Raw genomic sequence first — 20,209 nt, 5'->3', positions numbered from 1 at the left:
GGAGGAGGACCCAGCAGCAGAGGAGGAGAAAGCAGAGGAAGAAGACGAGGTAGAGAGCGAAGGAGGAGTAGAGGTGGTGGCAGAACCGCGTGCAATCCGTGGCGGTGACACCAACTCCACTGTTGTTGTTGAGCCACGCATTCCCTGCTTCCCAGCCATAAGCAAGTTCACCCAGTGGGCAGTGTAGGTGACATACCTGCCCTGACCATGCTTGGAGGACCATGCGTCAGTAGTCATATGGACCTTTGCCCCAACACTAAGTGACAGAGATGCGGTGACTTGGCTCTGCACATGGTGGTACAGGTGTGGTATTCCCTTCTTGGAGAAAAAATTGCGGCTGGGTACCTTCCACTGCGGTGTCCCAATTGCTACAAATTTGCGGAAGGCCTCAGAGTCCACCAGCTGGTATGGTAAAAGCTGGCGGGCTAAGAGTGCAGACAAGCCAGCTGTCAGACGCCGGGCAAGGGGGTGACTCGCAGACATTAGCTTCTTACGCTCAAACATGGCCCTCACAGAAACTTGGCTGGGGGCAGATGACTGGGAACTGGTGGTCAAGGTGGAAGGCGGAGTGGAGGGTGGTTCAGACGGGTCAAGGACAGCAGAGGTAGAGCAGTAAGATGCTGGACCAGAAGGAGGGTGGCTTTTAGTTTGTCTGCTGCCTTTGAGGTGTTGCTCCCATAGTGCTTTGTGCTTGCCGTTCATGTGCCTTCGCATAGAAGTTGTACCTATGTGGGTGTTGGGCTTCCCAAGACTCAGTTTCTGACTGCACTCATTGAAAATTACAACGCTTTTGTCAGAGGCAAACACATTAAAAAAATCCCACACTGCTGAGCTTTTTGAAGCTGGCAATCTGGCGGTAACAGTAGAAGTTGGCGGCAATGGCGGGTGCGTTGGCCGGCTGACCACAGGTGCCGATACATGTTGTTGCCCTACTGTTCCCTGCGAGCTGTCCTCCCTGCTTCTTCAAAGTCTTATTCTCCTCCTGCCTCTCTGACTCTCCGTCTCTCCATCTGAACTATCCTCCTCTTGCTCTCTTCTACTGGGCACCCACAAAACATCAATCTCCTCATCATCATTCTCCTCAGATGCATCAATTTCTTCTAACAGCTCACAGAAGGAAGCAGCAGCGGGGACCTCCTCATCACTCATTATGTCCATCTCTGTTGTGTTGTCTGCCAGAATTATATCTGGTGTAACGTCCTCATCTCCTTCATCTTCTTCTGCCAATAATGGTTGCGCATCACTCAGTTCAAGAAACTCATGTGTAAATAACTCCTCTGACTCCAGTGAAGAAGGGGCGCCGGTGGTGGAGGAAGTGTTACGTGGGGTGCCCATAGCAGAGGAGGATGAGGATGTTGTGGCAAAGTTAGAAACGGTAGAGGATGGGGTGTGCTGTGTAAGCCAGTCAACTACCTCTTCAGCATTTTGGGAGTTCAGGGTAATTGCCTTTGTAAAACTGGGCAATTTCCTAGGGCCACAGGATAGCATTGCAGCACGGCCCCTAGTGCCTCTGCGTGGCGGCCTGCCTTTGCCTGGCATTTTTTTTAAAACAACAACAACAACTCAGGTGGTGTTTCTGGAGACGGTATTATTATTGATATTTAGACAGAATTTGAACAAGCTCACACAGCTAGGTGGCAGTTGTTTGAAGAACACACTGGGCAAACAATGTCTGCAAGGTCAACGTATACACTACAGCAGTGGATACGGAATATATTATTGCTGCTTGGAAAACGTCACTCAGGTGGTGTTTCTGGAGACGGTATTATTATTGATATTTAGACAGAATGTGAACAAGCTCACACAGCTAGGTGGCAGTTGTTTGAAGAACACACTGGGCAAACAATGCCTGCAAGTGCACTACTATTGGTGCACTACTATGAAGAACAGCAAACAGCACTGGACACGTTAAAGAACAGTAAGATAAGTAAAATAAAAAAATATATATATGTATATTAAAAAAAAAAAATTACTCTGGTTGGTGCTGAACTACTAGGAGCAGCAAACCAGTCCCACTCCCCAACACAGCTAGACTAATAGCACTGGGCTCTTAAAGTAGCAAAGTAAAAAAACAAAAAAGAAAATAAAAGCAGTCCTTACAAGGACTATTGGGTTACAGGCAGCAGTCAGCAGATGAGAGATCAGCAGCAGGACAGCTGCCCACAGCAGCTACATACAGAGCACTGTAGTAGAAGGTAGATTACTAGCCAGCAAAGCTACCTAACCTAAAATGTCCCTCAAATCCCTGCAGAGTTCTGTCCCTACAATACAGAGCAGTATCAAGTAGATTACTAGCCAGCAAAGTTACTATCAACTGTCCCTCAAATCACTCAACAGCTCTCTCCCTACACTAGCTCTTCCAAGCACACACAGGCAGAATGAAAAAACGCTGCAGGGCTTCAGTTTATATATGGAAGGGGAGTGGTCCAGGGGGTGTGGGGGTGTTCCAGGCGGGAGAGCTTCCTGATTGGCTGCCATGTATCTGCTGGTCTGGGGTGAGAGGTCAAAAATAAGCGCCAGCTAAGGCGAACCCAAATTGGCGAACGTCGCGCGACGTTCGCGAACATTCGGCGGACGCGAACAGTCGATGTTCGCGCGAATTAGTTCGTGGGCGAACAGTCCGCGACATCCCTAAAGGTGGAAACCCTAAATGGGCACGACATAGGCATATAAGGCAAATGATTGGGTGAGCAGGAGGATCTATTGATACCTGGTCCTACTGGGAGGTTTCCTGGTATCCCTGTGGCACAGCCCTACAGTGTGAATGGTTTTTATATGCATAGTCCTTTATAATGGATTAAAACTACTACTCTGTGAGACTCTGTGAGTTTGTAGCTAAAAATGAAATAACTAATGCCACATATAGTAAAAAAAAATGAAGCCCCAGCGCAAATTGACTATTACGCTCTACATAGTCCTAAAGGTTTACTCAAAGTTAAATAATAAAATAGCATGGCAAAAATATATCCAACAGGATGTTGAACTTTGGACTTTTCATTGCCTTGCTTACCTACTTGCTTGTCTATTAAAGGACCAGTAACATCAAAACATTTTTTTTAAAAAATCGTTAGTATACATCAAAAAATAAACACCAACACAAATTAAACTTTTAAATAGCAAAGCCTTTATTAAAAAATAACTTATTGATACTCCACTTCCGCTTCTGTTCAGAAAAGGCGACAGGGCGACCATCCATCCTGCAGCAGGTGATTTCTTCTCCCTGGTTAACTCTCCTGGCTGCCCTATGTCTGGCGCGCTCTGCTCTGCCAGCAAGGATGTCAGACAGCTTCTTCTTCTCCTCTACACTTTCCCCAACCACTACAACTTTGCCACGGCCAGCATCCCAACTACAGCCGCCAACCTCACCCTAACCAGCAGTCCAGGAAAACAGCCAGCAAGTTACTATTTATACTTCAGTTGGGTCTCAGGACTAGCCATCTCACCCCAGTATCCTTATTGGTGGATTGGGGTCAGCCAATCAGGGCTGACCCTGCCCTATATAAGGCCAGCCCTCCTCACAACCGGCGACTAAACGTTGGCCTAACCTGAGCACTGTGGCATTGTCGACAGCCGGTGGTGTTGGCCTAACCAGAGCTGGGGGTGCGATTGGGCCAGGGCCCGCACCCCCTCAGGGCCCCCCCGGCAGCCTGTACTACTGATTCAGGGAGAGAAACTATACATTTATTATCTGGAGTGCCACCTATTTCATGTGATAGGTGTGTTGATACAGTGGAAATGCCGGAGGTTGAGCACCTGGGAATATACATACATGAGGGGCTGCACTATCGTTTAGTTTCTATCGTGAGTGTTTTAGTCTATGACCAGGGAAAGGCTTAAAGGGATTCTATCATGATTTTTATGGTGTCGCTTTTATGTCCAAATTACACTGTTTACACAAATAATTGCAAATAATTCACTCTACAATGTAAAATGTAATTACTAACCCAACAGGTATATTTTTTTAGTTGTAATATTGATGTGTAGGCAGCCATCTCAGGTCATTTTGCCAGTGCTGCACTATGGAACTGCTTCCTGACAGGCTATTTTTTCTCATACTCATTGTAATTGAGCACATTGCTCTTTTTAAAGTCTGATTTCAGTGCAGAATTCTGCTGGATGAACAATATTAACTGATGCATTTAAAAAAAACATATTTTCCATGACAGAATCCCTTTAAGTGGACACTCTAGCATTATATGTGGGTACTGAGGAATGCCAGAGGAGTTGCTGTAACATGCCATAGAGTTTAAATCGTGACTGTCTATGGCATAGACAGTCACGATTTAGTGGGCTGGTGGGGGGTGTTTTTGAGCCTCTTTGTACTTGAAATGCCTGGCCCTATTTTAAATCCTAGTTAAGGCCTGACTGTTGTGCTATTTCCATTATCCTTGACCACTGCAAGTATTTGAAAAGATGGATTTCCTATCTAATCATAGAACAGTGTGTTACAGAGCATGTTCATCTTCAGAATCCTATTCAGCTAAGTTAACTGAGACCAGAGAGAAGAGAGAATTGGCTAGGAAAGAGGAGCCATTAACACATTTTTTTAGGTTTTACAGAGAAAGAAAATGTAGTTATAGCAATTATCCCGTCCTCTACAATCTCCCCCATACAAATATGTTTAAAGAATTACTCATAAAGTTATTGCAAATTCAGCCGCAACAGCAAAAAAATACTATTTGTATTTACAGCATCATCCCAATTCTTAGCATTTCCTCTTCCTAAAAAAAAGCTTACTTGCAATGAAAATGCCACTATACCTCCATGTTGATACATTTCATTTGTATTTATATTTCCAATATGCACAAGTTCAAATGTTTTAATTTTTTTAAGGTTACTTGTAAATGTCTACTGAAAGCAAAATTCATTTATACAGGATAATTGCTAGAACTATGTTTTTTTTCTCTGCGCTAAGATAGTTTTTAGATGGAGATTTCCTTTAAAGGGACAGTAAACACCTAAAAAAGGAACACACTAAATAAGGCTTGTGTTGGAAATACATTGTTCCTATTGTTTACATTATAAAAACGCTATATTTTATGTTATACATATTTTACATTATAAAGCACTAATTTGAAAGTTGGGCTATATTTACTGAGCTTACTTCACCCTTTCTTTATAAACAGAGTAATTTGTTCAGAGCTCTCTATCTACGATTCAAACAAATTTGAGCAGCTCATTATCAGGGACTTCTCAGTGGACATGTAATTTGTTTTATCAGCTCCTTTGAAGTTCTTAAAGACCAGGAAGTGACAAGAAGTGCTAAAATTAAACTGACTATATTCTTCTTTAGTGCCAGAAATAGCAGTGACCAAAAATATTTATTAATTAAGAGATGAATGTAACAATACTTTTCTTTTGCATTTAATCTCACCTTCTGTAAATACCATTTAGCCGCTTGGGAATGGGGCCACAAATGTATATTATCTGCAATAGCAGAGACAACGCCTTACGTCTTTTAAAATCATGTACAGAGGAAAACTATACAAATATGGAAGCATGGGAATTATTACTAACTTTTATTTATATAGTAGTGTTTTACAGCAATTATATAGTGCCAGTGGAGTTTACAATCACATTAACATTATGGTTAGTTTTATAAAGAATTCCCTTGTACCAAGCACATTTCAGCAGGAAGGCCCTTATGTTTGCTCACTGTCTGTACATAAAGAAAACATAATGGTAAGGAAATGTTAAGGAAATTGCTTATCTGCTAACATTTTGTAATACATTTTAATAAGATAAATAGATGTTAATAAATACTTGTCACTCTGCCTGATTCATGCCTCCTACATAGATTCAATATATTAATAACATAATGCATTTTTGTGAGACAAGCAGTACGCATAGTTTTTGGGGTTTTTTCTGAAAATCTGTTATAGTTCGTCAGTAGATGGCAGTATGATACAGGGACTCCCCATTGTGTGGAAGGTCCTAGTTGCAGGAGCACCCACCACTGTCACTCAATAGGAGGGGGATAGACCTGGGATGATTGGGACAAAAGATATGGAGGACACTGGCCCAATTCAGATAATACTTAGTGATAACACCAAAGGCCCAAGAACAAAGTGCCTAGGTTAAAACCAGAATCATATACACAGTACATCTCAGGACAGACCAGCTAGTGATATTCAGTTGTGTCACCCTCCTCCTGTATTATGTGTGGCTTACACATAATTATATCCAGTGCCGGGCCAGGTCTGTCAGTTCCCCCAAGACAACCCAGCAGGCCGTTGCAGTGCGCAAGGGCGTGCAACCAACAAGGACTCGCGTGCGTAATCGTGCGCAACCGAGGACGCGCGTGCGTAATCAAGGACGCGCGTGCGTAATTGTGCGTAACCCTGCGCAACCGAGGACGCGCGTGCGCAACGGCGCGCAGCCGAGATGGCCGTGCGCAAAGGATTTAGATTTTACAGAGCGCATCCACTTTTCAGTGTGATAACACTTGCCGGACTAGGGGTAGACTGCATATAGGGTAAGTGCTGGCGCCCCAAGCTTTGCGCCCTAGGCACGTGCCTCTTGTGCCTACCCCTAGTTCCGGCCCTGATTATACCCTTGGAGCAAGCAGCTTGGTTGGGCATATTAGCATGTAGTTGGGATGTAATTGGGAGTTAGTCCTAGAAGGTTGATAGGACAGATGCTGTAAATGCCTTGCACTGTTCTAGCCCCCAGCATGCTTAGTTTGCAATGTGGTAAAGCTTATATGAACTTGGTTGTTACTTAGATGCTTATTCTGCAAGACTTGTGTGGGACCTGAGTTTATTCAGTCTCTCGAGCAATCTTATTGGCTGTGTTTTCATTAGGGGTCTTTCTCAATGCATTTTGCACTGTTGTGGAGTTGTGGATAAGCTAATTTGTTCAGTTAACCACCACATTCATATAAGGGCAGAAATCTTTTATAATTTGCCACAATTATTTGGTGATATGTCCAACACCAAAGCTGGCCATAGACTTGCAGATTTTAGAACTTTAGATTTTAAAGATTGGTCTACTTCTGACCATTCAGACAATATTTGGCCATTAATTCACGCACAGTAATCGTACAAAAGCTATGTCCAACAAATAGCAATAATTTGCTAGGCAGTGGGTTGAATGGTAGATAGTCTGAGTATGAAATGTTTCCTGGCTGCAGGGAAACAGTAAGGCAGAATATAAATACACACATTCTCATCAAATGCAAATTATCTTTAAATATATAGGTAAAATTTTAAAGTTCCAATTCAAGTTTTAACCGCAATTTGAGTTCTTTCAGTGGTAAAACTCGCAGATTTGATTTTCTTGAACTAGAATGTTTGGAATTTATTAAGCGCAAAATCTCTAAAAAATGAATGTAAGAAAAACAGCAACAAAAAGCTGGCAAGTTTGTGTATATGTCAATGGGAAATGTCCTATAAGTGATTTTTTTGAATTTAAGTTTTTTTAACAAAAATGTTTAAGTTGACAATGATGAGTGTAATGTGTAATGTGATTTTGCTGCATTCACTTCATGTTTCTAATCAATTAGGTGTTTGGGCTTAGGGGCATATTTCTGAAGGGTCGAATTTCGAATTAAAAAAACGTTGAAATTTGACTTCAAAAAGACCAACCGAAATTAAGTCAAAGGTTTTGTGGTTGAATAGGTCTTTATTTGGCCGGATTTCGAATCGTACGAATCGAAAGAATAGGGTATTCAATCAAATTTGATTCAAAGTTTTTCCGAAAACTTTTTTTCAAAGTCGACCAATTGACTCCAAATAGGTTTTAGGAGGTCCCCATAGGCTAAAACAGCAATTCAGCAGGTTTTAGAAGGTGAATTTTTAAAGAGACAGTACATAATAAATTAAAATTTTCTAATTTTTCTATTTTTTTCAAATTCTAATAGAATTTGGACTAGTCAAAGTACACAAAAAATAGCTCGAAATTCAAATTTTTTTCAATCGAAAATTCACCTCGACCTTTGATAAATCTTCCCCTTACATAATTGCATATATGCGTTTTTTCAATTTAAAATAAAAATTCACAAATTCACAAATTCAGACATTGATAAATTTGCACCTGTTTACATCATATTTAAATTGTACTTTAATTTAAGAGAAACTACCTCATTACGATCAGCTCAGTCCCAAAATATGTGTTAGCATGCCCTTCTGTTTGTCTAATATACAGGTATGGGATCTTTTTTCTGGAAACCTGTTATCCAGAAAGGCCATCTCCCATAGACTCCATTATAATCAAATAATCCAATTTCTTTAAAATGATTTCCTTTTTCTCTGTAGGAATAAAACAGTACCTTGTACTTGAACCAAACTAAGATATAATTAATCCTTACTGGAAGCGAAACCATAATATTGGGTTTATTTAATGTTTATATGATTTTCTAGTAGGATTAAGGTATGAAAATCCAAATTACAGAAAGATCTGTTATCCGGAAAACCCCCGATCCCAAGCATTCTGTATAACAGGTCCCATACCTGTATTATGATAAGTTTTCATGTATTTGCTTTTTTAATGGTAACATGCCCTTCTGTCTAATATACAGGTTTGGGATTCTTTTTCTGGAAACCTGTAATCCAGAAAGGCTGTCTCCCATAAACTCCATTATAATCAAATAATCAATTTTTAAAATGATTTCCTTTTTTCTTTAACAATAAAACAGTACCTTTTACTTGATTCAAGCTAAGATTTGATTAATCCTTGTTGGACGCAAAACCAATTTATTGGATTTATTTAATGTTTACATGATTTTCTAGTAGACTTAAGGTATGAAGATCCAAATTATGGAATAATAAGATATCTGGAAAACCCCATGTCCTGAGCGCTCCTGGATAATAGGTCCCATACCTGATACTTGTATTAAACAGGTATGGGTAACAATTTTCTAATTGTTTTGCTGAGTTAAAGGATTATCTTCTGCTATTGGGTGCCACGGGTAGAAAATTACATTTTTGTTTACTCAGTATGCCTGGTGTTCTCAGACTTGATATATTTATAGATTTTAATCAGTTTGTGCCCTGAGGTCACTAATTTCTGACACAGCAGTCTGTAGTGTTCACTTTTTATGTTATTATTATGATTAGATTCACAACAGGTCGTTTTTCAGCTCTACAGTATAAGCTTTGGGCTTTGTCATTCCAAACAGTGGTCCACATTGTTTGCTGTTCAGGGATTGGTTATCCTTTTCTTGTTGCGTTCTGTCATATTTGCCAAACCGGTGTATTTGTACTTTTGTTTTTTTAGTTTGCATCCATCGCTTATACTCCTATCAAAGAACCAAGTGCTGCTGCTTGAAGAATAAACCAATAAATTAAAGTCTTTGCCTTGTCGGGTCTTTATTGCGTGGTTATTCTGTGTCTCTCTTTTATTTTATAGAGCTTTATATTTTAGGTTTTTTATGCCAGGTTTATTAAAGGGGACCCGTCACCCAAAAAAATTATTCAAAATCCTATTTTATCACATTAGTCAAGCAAAATAAAGTTTAATTACACTATATAAATTATTTGAATCTTGTTTCCTTCAGTCTGGGATTTTAAAATTATAGCAACCAGGCAGCAGCCATTTTGTGCACACTGTTAATAAGGCAAAGCTTGTATCATCTCAGAATCTTGTTTGTGCACCAGAATGGGTGCCCTGGCTACACATTTAAATGGTAAAGAGAACGGGGGAATATGTGGAGAGCAGTGACATCTAGGAAGTGCTGAATGGAAAGTGAAAGTAATTGTATGCCCCGCCTCTATGCCCAGGGCATAGAGGAGTGGCAGACAATATTTGATTGACAGCTGAGATTTTTAAATAAGCTTACAACAGCTATGAATGCTTTAATAAAAAATAGAAATTGGATTTCATGTTTAATTTGAAAAGGACTTTTATTATACAGCTTTTTGTGTCTGGGTGACAGTTCCACTTTAACTTCACTGTTGGGTTCATATTGTCTGTTGCAAAGCTTGCTAGAACAAAACCCCTTGATCATGACTTGTGAGAGACCTATATTTAGAGGCATATTTATCAAGGGTCGAATTTCGAATTTGAAAAACTTTGAAATTCTAAAAGACCAACCGAAATTAAGTAGAAGTTTTTTATAGGTTTGTATTCGGCTGAATTTGAATCGTACGAATCGAAGTAATAGCCCATTCGATCGAATTTCCCCCCCAAAAATTAAATTTTTCTAAGTCAACCAATTGACTCCAAATGGGTTCTAGGAGGTCCCCCGTAGGCTAAAACAGCAATTCGGCAGGTTTTAAATGGTCAAAGTTGAATTTTTAAAGAGAAAGTACATGATAAATTTCAGTATTCGAATTTTAGATTTTTTTTCAAATTCAAATCGAATTTGGACTATTCCCTAGCCAACATATACAAAAAAATTGCTTGAAATTCATATTTTTTTAGTTTGAAAATTCACCTCGACCTTTGATAAATCTGCCCCCTAATATTTTAGTAAGTAGCTTGGCCAACACCTGAAGTTATCATTTTCAGGTTATGTCATGCCCTCGTGATTTGATTGGGATTGTCTCCTTGGTTTCTGAATTTCCTGTCTAGTCCATATTTTCCCTCTTGTTTTATTTCTTTTGAAATCTTGTTAAATCAGTATATTTCCCTATAAGGCCTCATGGTGCAACATAACGCAATGTTTGACATCAACAGATTCTATAGTATTGTGGCAAAAAAAAAATTACTCCTGTACTAGAACATCTATGATTACTGAACCCTATCTTTGCTGGCCTGCTAAGGCATAATACATAGTGCCATCATTATGCATCTGAGAGATGTAAGGCTATAGTTAAATGGAGATACCCACTTCTCTAGGGACTATAAACTTTACCAATAAACTAGTCATGTGACTATGTGACTATACTTCTCTAGTTTAAATCACTATTAGTTCTTGAACAGTAAAGGCTTTATTACTAAATCTGCATAGGAAGTCTTGATAGAATTATGTAGAACAGGAAGCAATGGTTAGGGATATACTCACAAACACAGCTTCATGCATTCCGCACTTTGCCTCTCAGGGTCAATCAATGAACAGGTTCAAATTTGAAGGCTCAACTACAACTTTCAGGATTGCATAGAACTAGGGTTGCCGCCTGTCCGGTTTGTGACCCGGACAGCCCAGTATTTTGAAGGGCTGCCCAGGTCAATTACCTTGATTGACGCGGTGATCGGCCGATCGCTGCATCATAGCCCCGCCCCTGACATCACTGACACTCCCACCAATGTCACAGCCCAACCCCCTGATGTCACAGCCCTGCCCGCTGTCTGGTCTCCACCGTTGCAAAAGGTGGCAACCCTACGTGGAACCTAGGCAAACTCTGTCCAGTGGTCTGTACATTTGTTCCCTAATGTGGGCAGTAGTTCACCCATCTTTTTAATCCTTACGAATCTCCTCATTGGAACTGAGCTACTGCTCAGTAGCTAGCCCTATGTAGTAGTGTAGTTTTTGCTCAAAACTCTGAACAATTCAGAGTTTTCGGGGAAAGCTCTGAAGTTTGGCCAACCCTATTTTTTCGAGCTTTATTCTTCATAAATAAGGTCCTTTCGGTAAATAGGAGTTGCTCAGATTTCTAACTTAGAAATACTGAGATAAATTCGGACCTTTATAAATAACCCCCCTAGTGTGTCCTAACACTTCCTAGGCTCTGCCTAACCTCGATTCCAACCTACACCAATCTCCCTACTCAAATGAAATCAGAAAATGGACCCAGAGCACATGTATACTCCATCTTACATGTGCTGGGCCAAGCCAACTGGGCGTGGCTTCCCCCGTGCACATGCCTGAACGTGAGCATGTGCTCCTGAAAGTGACCTGTGGGAGTATGCATGCTCAGTAGCAGAGGGGAAGTCAGGGGAACAAGGGGAGAGCAGCAGATGGGTCTCTGACCCCATGCTGGTTTTACTAAACAGATGATACTGATTGAAGTAAGAATTCAGGATATATAACCAGAAATATTTTTGTATAGGTAATTCTGAATTAAGAAAGTCAGTCGGATGACTAGTGAAACGTCTTCAAGGAAAAGGAAAATACATCGTCTAGTTGATTAGATTTATAACTATAGATATACAAAGGTCATACTTTGACACAGGAGGAAACTTATTTCCCAACTATGCACAGGACCCCCTTAACTTTCTACACTTTAGACTAGTTGGTCAAACCTAGTTGACTGCCTGCATAAGGGGTGTCTGTTTTACCAACCCCTAAATAAATATTAGAGAAACATTTAGAGAGATGCTGTATATATATATATATATATATATATATATATATATATATATACTGTATATATCAACAAACAGAGGAGAGCCCAATGAGTGATATAAATGTCTTTTCTAAACAGCCAATACTCACTTCCATCATATATCACAATACCAACACATATACAAAACAGTAAAACTAAACTGTGCCTGAAGGAGAGAGAAAACAAGATGTTTGTTTTTTACAGATTTGTGTTAGGATACATTGAAAAAAAGAATGTAATTTTTTTTGCTGTGAAGTAATTTGCTTTGGTGTAGGTAATAATCAAAGAAAAAAGGAAGAAAATGCCAAGCAGTGTTTAACTGCAATCTCTCTGCAGCAAGCACAATACCAAATGCAAATCACTTCTTTGTTACTTACAATGCAACTTGTTGTTGTTTTTCAGAAATCAAGAGTATTTGAACCCACTAGACAGCATGCACCTCAGCTTGCACTTGATGTACTAGTGCAGATGCCAATCTGAGTGCAAATTGTTTGTAGTTTAGTCAGTTTCATGTAAAGGCAGAAAACACATAAAAAGATAGGTGAGTGTTGATTGCAGGGCCCTATTGTGTCCATACACCATACTTTGTACATTATGAGGCAAAGCAGGCTGCAATCTGTTCAAAGCAAAGTTTAGACAAGCAGATATAGATTAAAAATACTCTTAAACAGTCACACTCACTAACACAAATAACCCCCAAATAAAATAAAAAAAATGGTTTGTATGGCTTTTTATTAAAATGTGTTTCATGCCTGTTTCATTTTGACAGAGGCATGGGCTTGTCTGCCAAAATTGTCCCCTATTTTTCCATCTTTCTTTTGATCCCTTCCCTCAAGACCACTTCTTCGCTTTAAATAGACTCAAATAAGAATCAGCTTTTTATCTTCCCCTCCCAGGAAGCTGTCCCAAACACACTCTAGTTAATCAACCTCTGTAGCAGAACAGCAGGGTTCACCATCCACATCAATATAACTACAGGTATGCCACAACCTGTTTTTGACAGTTTCTTAGGAAGAGAAGATAGGAGGAAAATAAATATACTGGCAAAACTTGCAGAATGCAAGCAGTGAATATATTGTCTTTTTAAAAATTGTAGCTCACATACAATCATATGCTATTAGTTAGGGATCAGAAAGCACCCAGAACTGTTTTAGTGTCACACAAGATGCATGATTCAACAGCAGTCATTATGTATAAATGAGTAAGTGTCAATCATGATAACTTAGCTCTCTTCTAGATTAAGTTATGCTAAGTACTCTATTTAAACAGTGGGAGTCTCCCTAAAGGAACTAGAAACTAGAGGGTGCGGAAGTCTTATGGGTGGAGCTCTTCACCGATTGTAAAGAGTCCAGCAAATTAATTTTAGGCGTATGCTATAAAGTACAAGTTGATTAAGGGACTAGTCCGATTGCCATTTTGGAGCAAATGTTTTCCACTGAGAACACTAAATTCAGAATAAAAAAATAAAGAAACCATCAAAAGAAAAGGAACCATAGCCTATAATTCCCAAACAGCATTATCAGAAACAAGAAAGGTTATTTACTTTGTTATTACTTTGCTGTAAGTCATAGGAAATGTTGTCATAGGAAATGTTGATCACTGCATTTTCATTCTCTTACGTGCTTGGGAACAAATTGGGTTTAAACAGTGATGCAAGACTGTGATTGGTTATAATAAGTGAGAGGAAGCAGTGGTGTTTATATGGTACATCCTTCACAATTGTTCTCTAGTGCCCCACTAAAATGGTGCATGACTGTATTCTAAGCCCTTTATTGCCCTGCTAGCTGTTGTTTAACTCTCTCCATTACAATTACTAAACATAGTTCATCTCACTAACACTCTGTCTGGTGATGGGTTTCTATCACTCTCATTTAGCCTGTAGCAGTTGGCAACAGTTTCATCAGGTCAGAGAAATATGTAATAATATAGCAACGGTTCACCAGTATATGTTGGGTTAGAAAATCTCACCGATTTCTTTTTTAATAAAATATGCAATTTACAAACTTAAAATGTGATTGCTATTGAAAGCAGAATCTGTCTGTCCCTTTCTGTACTGCTGGTTCCGTCTTTTGAAATAATGTAGCAAAAGCCAGCTCTCTCCACACAAGTATTAATGTATGTTAGAATGTTGCTTAGATTTTCTTTCAATAGAAAACACAAAACATTTGTGTTTGGATTTACAACCCCTTTAATTGATCAGTAAATACAATCATTTCAATTATTGTAGTATATCTCCTTAACTATCAATGCTGATGTTCTGTTTTCATATTTCAACTGATTGCTTGATGAGTAAAGCTAGTTGCCAATCATTTTTCTTAACACAGTAGCTTTTGGCATGATGGATTATAAAGATTATAATTAAATTGTGTTTTAGAACAGGGATGCTATTATTTTCTATAAATACATAGTTCAATTTAAGTTATTATACCTGGGCCAATCTGTTACTACAGATATGGGATCCGTTATCCGGAAACCCATTTTCCAGAAAGCTCCCAATTACAGGAAGACCATCTCCCATTGTCTCCATTTTATGCAAATAATAATTTTTTTAAAAAAAACAAAAAAAAACGATTTCCTTTTTCTGTATAATATTAATCATCATAATCATAATAATAATAATGAAACAGTACATTGTGCTTGATCTAAACTACGATACAATTGATCTTTACTGGAGGAAAAAACAGCCTACTTGGTTTATTTAATATCTAAATGATTTTATAGAAGACTTAAGGCATGAAGATCCACATTAAAAAGTTGTGAACCTGTTATGCTGGAATTGTGGGTAAAATTGGGTTGTGTTTTTGCCCTGTTGTCTGCTCTAGCATGAATTTTTTTTGTTTTGCAGAGAGGCAATCATAATGATTGCTTCACTCATTGTACTATTCATAGTAGTTGGGTCTGAAAAAGTTTCACTCCTAGTAGCAACATATATATAGTCCTCTCCCAGCAGCAACAAAAGAACTGAATAGTAGCTAAACATGTTTTTTCATTGAAAGTATAACCATGTACTCTACTGTAAGGGGCCCATTTACTTAGTTCAAGTGAAGGAATAGAATAAAAACAACTTCCAATTTCTAATGGTTTTTTTGGCTACTTCGACCTCGAATCGAACGATTCGAACTAAAATCGTTCAAATATTCGACCATTTGATAATCGAAGTACTGTCTCTTTACAAAAAACTTCGACCCCCTACTTCGCCACCTAAAACCTACCGAGGTGCAATGTTAGGAAGGTCCCCATAGGCTTTCTAACAATTTTTAGGTCGAAGAAAAATCGTTCGATCGATGGATTAAATTGGATTGTTCGATCAAACTATTTGCGGTAAATCCTTCGACTTCAATATTCGATTTACATTCGGGAGTCGAATATCGAGGGTTAATTAACCATCAATATTCGACCATATGTAAATCTGCCCCTAAGTGTCATACCTGGTATATTAAAAAATAAAGGTTGTGCTATTGATATGTATCTTTTGTGTATTGACGTCAGATGATAGATCTTTCTATTGCATAAAATTATTTATTCTTATTTAAGTTTGGTGTATTTGTATGATTTCAATATCTGTAGCGTCTTCTGACAGTCTTGCAAAAACTAGACTTGAAATTTATGGAACACACAAGGCATTTTGGGAGCTGGAATCTTGGCTGGAGGTGAGCTGGCTTCTGTTGCTTTGTTTAGAGAACCAGAGCCAGAAGTTCAGAGAAAAACAAGAGAAATAAAAATACTATTTTATACTGTTAATATAGCATTAACATTTACAAACTGGAAAGGAAAGTTTGAGAACAAACTCACTGAATGAAATCCTATTGGCTGCTGTTGGATCCACCCAGTTTTTCTAATTTGTTGAACAAATTTGTTCAAAACAGTGTACAAATTGTGGGGAGCCTGGTTTTAATAGTGTCAGAATGTGACATCTGAATGATGGTTCTACCCACTTTCGTTAACATTAGCCCCCCCCCATACAGTGACCAACAGTGAAATGTTTGGGGACACTAGCATCAAACATGTGAGAATGGCAGCAGTTTAAATTTCCCAATTATAAATCTGATTGACTGTTGGTGTTTATACCCACTTTTTTCAAACCATGAATTATTTTCAACTCTGCAAAGTTCCACCCACTTTTTCAAACCTAAACTACAGTCCCCTAGCGACCAACTGTGAAGAGTTGGCATACTGTGAGAATGGTAGCAAGTTCAATTTCCCCATTGATAGTAAATAGGTAAAATGTGATTGGCTGGGGTGTTTGCTTCAGAAAGACTATTATAATTTATATAAACAAGCTGCTTTGTAGCCACCGTGGCAGCAATTCAAGCACAAGACAAATAGTAGATAACAGATAAGCATTGTATACTACAGGGCTTGTCTGTTATCAGCTGTGTAACCTGTGTCTTTTCTCCTTTTTCAGCTTTGAATGGCTGCCCCCACATCTACACAGAAGCTTGTTTATATAAACTATCAGGCCCGGATTTGTGGAGAGACCACCAATGGCCGGGCCTAGGGTGGCAGGATTTTAGGGGGCAGCATGCTGCCCAACCGCACCCACATTGGTTCAGAAACACTGGGGATGTGCAGGAGATAAAGTAGTTTTTAAATTTCCTGTGCACCAATCCCCATTGCTCCGGTCCCTATGATGAAAATTTGCGTGAATACAAGGGAGGGGACTGGGGCGACGAATGTCAGCGGGCCTAGGGGTGCCCACTATGTAAATTCGGCCCTGTAAACTATAGTAGAGTTTCTGAAACAAATACATCAGTTTTACCAGTGCGGGCTAACAGTGCATTATATTTAATTAATTGAATACACTTTAATTTTTGGTGTTACTGTGTTATAAGAATGGCAGCAGTTTAAATTCCCCCATTAAAATCAATGAGCTGAAATGGATTGGCTATTGGTGACAAACTCTGCAAAGTTTGGGGACCCTGGCGTAAATAGTATGATTTTAACTTAAACCAATAAAATTCAAAATGGGAAATCTGACTGGCTGTTGGTGGCTCCACCCGCTTTTTCAAACCTAAAACTACAGCCACCTACTGACCAACTGTGAATAGTTTGGGGACCCTGGTGTTATTACTGAGCGAATGGCAGCAGGTTCAGTTTCCTCATTGAAAGTTAAGGGCTGTTCATAGCCCTGCCCACTGTGGAGCATCCAACAAATATTGCCTTTTCATTCACGTTGACCCCAATTCAATTTTGGTGAGTGCACCTTTATAGTTCTAACTTTGGCAGCATTTTAAATTTCCCCATTGAAAGTCAGGGGAGTTTGGGTGTTGTACCCCTAAAAATATAGGAAAAGTATTTAGAACATCAGGGGGGCGCTAAGAAGAAGCAAAAAAATAAGCTAACGTCAAACAACATTATGTTGGTTTTTTTCAAACCAACATAACATTAAAACAATTAAATATTTTTAATTAATATATTTTGGAAAGTTGCTTAGAATTATATTTTTATTCATTTTGCAAAACCTCATTGTTTTCATGAACTTGGTGAAGTTTCCACACGAAAGCATATTAGAGTGTCCTTAAATATCAACCCTTTGTCACTGGTTTGGTTGGCTAGATCTGTTTCTTACAAAAATCTTAGCATTTTCTCAAATGGAATCCCAAATGTGTTGAATCCCTTTAAAAAAGAAATATTTTGTACAACGTTTTGGAATGGAAATATAACATATTAGTGATTTGCATGGAAATGCTTGAGAAACTCCAAACGTTAAAACATTCAAATTGACATGTTACAGCCACACTTGGAACATTACACCATCTTAGGTCAGGTTCATTTTCATTCATTTATGATCATAAAAATTACAAAGAGTGGCAGAGAGCACAAGGCCGACTATTTGGGGAAGCTGCTAACAGAAGTGGAAAGGAGAGCAATCCAACAAGCAGGTTAACTGCTAAATTGAAGTTTATTTCAGACTAACTGACCCAACATGTTTCGGGCCCGGAATGGTGCCCTTTCTCAAGTGTAACAGTGACCAGAACTGAGTGGCTTTTTAAACCCACCCTTCATGCCTCCTTCCACACATCATTTGCATAATTAGTCTAATTTAGTATAGTTGCTCCAGTGAGTGATTATTTGAGGCCAGAAACTATCCAGAAAAACTCTTTGGGGCAAATTTACTTACCTTCGAAGTTGCTCCAGCGTTGGCTTTGCCACACTTCACCAGGGTGCCGCTAATTCACTAAAATCTGAAGTTGTGCTCAGGGAGGAGAAAGGTAGTGAAGTTGCACTACCGTTAATTCGTCAAGCAAAGCGAAGTTAGGCGAGTAATGCCTAATTTGCATACAGCACCAAGTTAAAGTACAATGGACGTATATGTAGCAGCAAATACATTACACTACACAAGTCCTGGGACTTTTTTTTAAGCAAGCCCTATCTACTCTATTGCACTTTGCCTGGTCTGAGGTGGCAAAGGCAAGTCTGGCGCAAGAGCGATAGAGTAGGTCCACAACGCTATCAAATTTACACCAGCGCCCGTTAGTTAATTGGCGAAGTAACGAAATGACGTCACGCTGGCGAATTTTCGCTAGCTTAAACCATTTTGCCCTTTAGTACATTTGCCCCTTTGTGTTAAACAAAGTTGCAAAATGTCCATGGAGTGTTAATGTATTAATACATAGAGGGTTATTTTTCAAGGTCCGCATTTATCTCAATATCGGCTGCTACAAACTCCGATCTAACCTGCTCGGGTTAAAAACGCTTATTTATTATTACATTTTCCAGAAAATTTGCTTTGCGGGAAAAGCTCAGATTTTCACGATTTTTTTGTGAATTTTCACCCAAAAGCTCCAAAAACATTGTGAAATTGCCCGAAACCCCAGACACAACCAAAAATCAATGGGGCTGTTCCCGTTGACTTTTATGCAACCTCGACAGGTTTGAGATGCCGTGTTTTTATATTCAGGCTGTTTTTAGCCCTCTGGGTTTAATAAATTCCGAAAAATTCATGATTTTTTTTAAAAGTCCGATTTTTTTAAAAAAAAAATCACTAATTTTTCGGATTTCGGGGAATTTCGGTTATTTGGAGCTTAGTAAATAACCCCCATAGTGTCTATCATGTTCTGTTAAAAGCAAAGGAAAACTCTGATACTGCACAATAAATGCCTACCTAATGTTACCTCATGCTGCAAAAACATTTGATATAGGAATAAACACCCGCATTTTTATTAGTACTCTTACCAATATTTTGTCTACTCAGCATATACTATACTTCTTTGAAATTTGGAAAAACTGATAGGGGTTTGGGGTGGATTTGGTACCTGGATAGGTGGGGGTTCACTATAGGATAAAGATTTAGTGCACCCCCCTGTTTCTTGAAATACTGATAACAGTGTTTGCTAAAGTAAGTAGCCTATTGCCTCAAACAGCAATTCACAGCACTTATTCATGTGGAGTAAGTAGGGATACTGGAAGATGATGATGGGTGGCAGTGGGTGGTGGCTGACAATCTTTGTTTATATTATATTCCATTTTCATATTTCAACTGACTACTTGAAGAGTAAAACTAGTGGCCAATCAATCAATTTACTTAGCAGAGTATCTTGTGGATCAATATAGAGAGAGAGAGAGAGAGAGAGAGAGAGAGAGAGAGAGAGAGAGAGAGATAATAATATAATTGTTGATTGATGGGCTGCTTAGATACATAGTTCTTTTAAAGTGGCTATTCAAGGGCCATTCCTGTTACAATATGCAACCAATTAACCCAAAGCAGTCAGATACTGTAGCAGGGGTCATATAACACTTTGCACACTGTGCTGACTGTGTTAGTGATGTAGTGGGGAGGGGGAAGCATATTGGCATAACCTCTGCCCGCTACCTATCCTACCTATGTGCGTCATTTAAAAAACACAAGTTAAGGAGTGCCAGATATCCCTGTGCTAGGTGTAGAGTGCAGCATTCCTTTGCTGCAAGTGCTTGTTAAATTGGCCCTTCACCCAGACAAAAAGCTGTATAATAAATGTCCTTTTCAAATTGATCATGAAACCCAAATAAGTTTTTTTATTTAA

This window comes from Xenopus laevis, chromosome 2S (assembly GCF_017654675.1).
Source record: "Xenopus laevis strain J_2021 chromosome 2S, Xenopus_laevis_v10.1, whole genome shotgun sequence".
In the NCBI taxonomy this organism is placed as follows: Eukaryota; Metazoa; Chordata; class Amphibia; order Anura; family Pipidae; genus Xenopus; species Xenopus laevis.
Note: the sequence above shows the minus strand (reverse complement) of the source record.